We start from the raw sequence: 5,136 nt of genomic DNA, 5'->3' as shown, positions 1-5,136 counted from the left end.
GTCGGCGCGGCTGGGGATGTGGACTGACCGCCGGCGCGGGTGCAGACCCCGCTGGGGTGCTCGCAGGGAGGTGTGCCTTTCCCAGCCTTGCGCTCGCGTTACGCCGTGGGAGGTAATCGAGCAGGAAACACTTCAGAAGCACAGGGTGGTTGGGGCGGAGGGTGAGATGAAGCCCGCTGCAGCCCAGCTTCGGTGGGTTGCTCTCCTCTGGGTTTGCAGACACTTCAGGAACAGAAACAGCTGCCCTAAATCGGGGGCTGCGGTGTGAGATTTGGGAGTTCATCTCTCTGGCCCCTGTTCTGCCTATTTTCAGCTCAGTGTAGCTGAGAACATGGTTCTGTGTCACCTGCAGGCGTGAAATGAGGTGTTGGCGCTAATTGGAGCGAGGATAAATAAGCGGTTAATCCACCCGCAGCCCCAACGCCCACCAGCTCCCGCGCTGCCTCCCGCATCGCCTCCCGCGTCCCCGTAACGCCTTTCCTGCCGCAGCGGGAGGAGAGGGTGCCGGGGACGAGCCCGCACGAGCTGGAGACGGAGAAACGTGGGGGCAGGACGACCAAGAGTCGTTGCTGGCTCCGTCCCCACCAGACTTCTTTTGCTTTGCTGAGCAGAAAACCTACAGAGCATGCAGGACCTCTGGTTCAGCTGGGTGCTAACACTGGCATGTTTGGCGAGTGCTGCTGTGCTCCCGCAGAGCTGTTAGAACTTGCTGTGTCTTTGTTTTTTATTTCCGTTTTATTCTCTTTTTTTTTTTTTTTAAGGTGAAGCTGTCTGGCCAGCTCCAGCAAAGCCTTTGCGACTTACGGCTTAGGAAAGATGGAGACCTTTGTGTCACAACAGGAACAGGATTTGTTTGTAAAGTATGTGGGTGTTGAAAGGTCTGGTTTATAAAGGAAAAAAGAAAAGAAAAAAAAAAAGAAAAAGTCTGCCAGGGCTAAGATTGCTTCTGTCTCTGTTGTGGTTACAGCCAAACAGAGCGGGTTTTCTGGTAGGCAATTTCATTGCTTAATTACTGTTCAATCACATCCGCAGTTCAGGGCGCAGATTCCTTCATGGGCAGGAGCTGTTTCAGCAAGCAAAGCAGTGCTGGGCTATTTCTGAGCGCTGCTAGAATTTTGTTGGGTGATTCGTTTTTTTTTTCATATCGAAGCTAGATGCGTAAGCAAAAGCATGATGGATGGGAGGTGAGCTGTGAGGGGTAATGTGCTGGAAGTTGAAGCTCCTTGAGACAAAAGCTGTCTTTGTGCGTGTATGACGCTTGAACGCACAGTTGTCAGTTAAACAGTAATAAGCATTACACCGTTTTGCCCAGATCTGTCCCTGCGTATTGCTTAGCGGGGCTTTCTAGGGCTTGGATTTGAAGATGGTGGGTTTGCATGCTTTCTTTAATGAAACTGGGTAATCTCATGGTGGTTTTCCATGAGACGTTCCCGTCGGCGTCGGCAGCTCCTGGCGGTCGTTGATGCGTAGTAGACGACTGATCTGACGGTCTCCTCGCTGGCTGCTGGGAGAAGAGAGCGAGCACCTGCGTTGGGTTTTGAGGCGATTGAATACCTTCCTGCACCTTGCAATACTTCCACCCCTTTGTCGTCCGTACCCGGGTGCTTCGGCTTGCTCCCCCGTCGGGAAGCCACAGGTCTCTGCAGAGAGAGCTCCACCAGCCTGGTGCGTGTTGGATTCAGAAGGGGCACAGTGGCTTTCCTGGCAAATCACGGAACCATTAAGGTTGGAAAAGACCTTTAAGAACATCAAGTCCAACCACCAACCCAACACCACCATGCCCACTAAACCATGTCCTGATGTGCCATGAATACACGTTTTTTGAACACCTCCAGTGATGGTGACTCGTCGGAGCTACTCAGCCCGGCCACGAGGAGCCCCTCTTCATGGTAGCAGCTTTTCTTCTGCTGTGTGCTCATCCCTGCTTACCCCTTAATATCTGTAAAAAACCACCAGCTCCTTCACACATATTCCTGCTTCCCATGGAGCAGGACCTGCCTACGTGCTGGGTCCTGCTGGTTGAGCACATCGTGTGTTAAACCTGTTCCTGTTCATGGGGCAATTCATACACGTGTTCAGTTCTAGCAGGTCCTTTGAATGCTGCATCTAGCAGAGTTCCCCAAACCTCGGGAGAAATCAAATATCTCCACAGAGAAGAACAGTCTAAGTAGGGATGGAGTAGAAATGCACCCTCTGTGATCCAGGGTGGAGCAGACACGCGTTCTGTCTCTTGCCTCCTCTGCCCAGCCCCTCACCTTCTGACTTTTTTTGACTTGACTCCTTCTGCTTAATAATTTAAAAATGCTTCCCAGAGCTCTCTCTGCCGAGCATCTTGCTATCACCTTTCTTTTTCCAATCTCTCCTTCCCCTGTAGAAACCAACCTTGCAAAGGGTTTCAGTTTCCAGAGAGACGGAAGTAAAAATAATGTGGAGAAAATGAACTTCTGTTTTATTTCTCTGAACCTCAGTTCACTCCAAGTGGGATGTCAGGTTTCTGCCACATAATTCTGGTTGGGATGCTTCTGTGCTAGGCCTGGATTTGCCTGCAAGAAAACAAGATTTTGTTCTCTCGGTCTTCTCGCAGAGCATAGTACAAATAACTATGCCCAGTGGGCGTGAAGTGAGTGGGAAACCTCAGGGAAAACCACAACTCATTTATGGCTTAAATGAAAATTGAAAAAAAAAGAGTTGAAAACAAGATGTGTGAGATTTCAAATTTTATCTTTTATAAACAACGGTTGTTGCCTGTGGACAAATGAATGTAACAGAGGGATTTAATCTTTGTAAACAAGAGACAAATGCATCAAAATAGACCCTCGGGCGTACGGCAGGGCTTTAAATTTGACCTGGCGTAGGAGAAGCGGCGAAGAAGAGGCTGAAACAACTTGGGCACCGCTAAGAGTTTTATTGGCACCAGGAGCACTTTGAAAAAGACAAATGGGGGGATTTGAGGCTTTTGCTTTTTGTGTTTGTGTTTTATTAGAGCCATCGTTTTCCAGCAGGCGTTTGCCTGCCCAGGTGGGTATTTGGGAGCGCCTGCACTGTGTTTCTGGGGCTCTCCAGCTCCGAGTCTCTCCCGGGCCAGACCTCTGGGAGATGCGTTCGTCAATGCCAAGGTATCGAAGCCTAATTCAACAGAGAAGAAACAAAACGGACCTTGCTCTACATGCTACTAAACCGCGGTATTTCCAGGTTGGTCTGTTACGTTTGTTCATATATGCTAGCTCGGCGTTAGCAAGACCCTCTTAGCTGTGCAGTTTTTAGATACGTTTATTTTGCGTAGTTGTGGAAATCTTGGTGAAATCTTGCTTCGTTTTTAGGTACCTTTGGAGGATTTGCTAATTAGCGGCCATTTCACAGCTCTGCTACCACTCATATTAGCCCTACGTGGACGAGAGTTGCTCTTTGATGGGGAGCAGGGCAAAGAGGAGACTTGGAGCTTGTTGAAGGAGTTAGGAGGTGTACGGGCAAGGTGAGCCCACTGGGATCATCCACCTGGACTTCCCAAAGGTATTTATTTGGCGAGGTCCCTCAGCAAAGGCTCCGAAAGAAAGGCAGCAGCCCTGGTGAGGTCCGTATGGGGAGAAATCATTTGCTAAAGGGTAAGGAGCAAAAGGTGGGAGGCAGCAACCTCTGTGTCAGAAAATGCCAGGTAGCTGTGCAGGGACTCCCTTCAGCACATTCAAAAATGATGCGCAAAAGCAGGCAGATAGTGAAGTTTGCTGCTGATATAAAGGGTTGTGTGGATGAAGGCCAACCGTGGAAAGAGACTGGGCAATAAAAAAGATGAAATTCAAATGTACATAAATACAAAATGGTGCACAGGGGGAAAAAACAATTTTAACTCTATTTATAAGACAACGGGTTCTGAGTTAAGCGTTACCATCTGGAACGTCGGGGTTGTAACAGATTGTGCTATGAAAACGTCAGTTCAGTGGTCAGTAGCCATCGAGAAAATAAATCGCCTGCAAGAATTACGAGGGGAGAACAGAGCGCAAAACAGACGATTGCTGTTTCGTCCGACTGGAGGCATCAGGGGAAACCAGTGAGGCAAGCTAAGGGTCGCTGAAGCTCGGAGGCTGCTTTGGGTGAGAAGGGACGGTTCCCGGGGGGTGGCTGCAGGCTGCTGTCGCCCAGCCCCGGAGGGTTAGTCCCAGCGGGAGGGAGAGGGCACGGTTAGCTCTGTGCAGAGGACAACGCTCTGCCTCGAGGAGGTAACCATCGACCAGAAGCCCGGCGTTTGCTGAGTCACCTCTGTCCTTCCCCGGCTCCATCGCCGGGCCCTTGCAGGAAGCCGGTGGCCGACCGGCCGATCTCCTGCACCACCCGCGGAAGCCGGCGCGGTGACCTTTGCCAGCAAAACCCGTTTCTAAAACAGAATTTGCAATGCCTTTCTTTGACATGTAAGCTGGCGAGATTCCTCGCTGGTAGCCGTCGGGAAAGCGAACCTCTGCTGAGCTGGAGGGAGCAAGCAGTGGAGGAGTGCTGCCCTGATGATTCCTGCGCCGAGTGCTGCGGGTCTCTGCTCCCAGTGCTGGCTTCCCCCCTGCTTGGCCGACGGGTGTGCGGGCGCTGGGGGCCCAGCTCTGCGCGCCCAAGTTGGAGGAAGGGGGGAGGCAGAAAATCTCTCGCCAGCCCTGGCGAGCGGGGACGGCAGTTGGGGTGACGGTGACTCTCCCCGGCGGGTCCCGCCTGGCAGTTATTTTTCTCGAGCTAGGAACAACATCACCTCTTTGCCAAGAAGATGCGGACTGAAAAACCCAGAGCAAACCTGATCTCCGTTTGTAAGCAAGGCCACTTCTGTTGCAGCCACCTCTCGGGGGGCTGCGTTTGCCCGGGCTCAGGGTGATACGGGAGGAGGCCAGCCCTCTGGCCTTCCCAGGAATGGAGGAATTTGGCCACCGTGTGATCAGCCCGCTCCGGCCCCTCACGACAGAGCTGCAGTCCTGAGCTGTGCTGAGCCTCCTGCTCAGGCGCTGCCTGTTGCTGGCGGGGGCTGTGTTTTTAGTAGGGTTCTGCATTTTTTTGGTGTCCTCAAAGCCCTGCCCGCCCCAGCCGTGCAGTGTCCTCCGGCACCGGCACCGCTGCTCAGCGGGCGGTGAGCTCGCGGCCCTTTCACGGCCGGTTTCCCACGAA

This window comes from Phaethon lepturus, unplaced genomic scaffold, assembly GCF_000687285.1.
Source record: "Phaethon lepturus isolate BGI_N335 unplaced genomic scaffold, ASM68728v1 scaffold25937, whole genome shotgun sequence".
Taxonomy (NCBI): domain Eukaryota; kingdom Metazoa; phylum Chordata; class Aves; order Phaethontiformes; family Phaethontidae; genus Phaethon; species Phaethon lepturus.
This window is presented reverse-complemented; position numbering follows the sequence as displayed.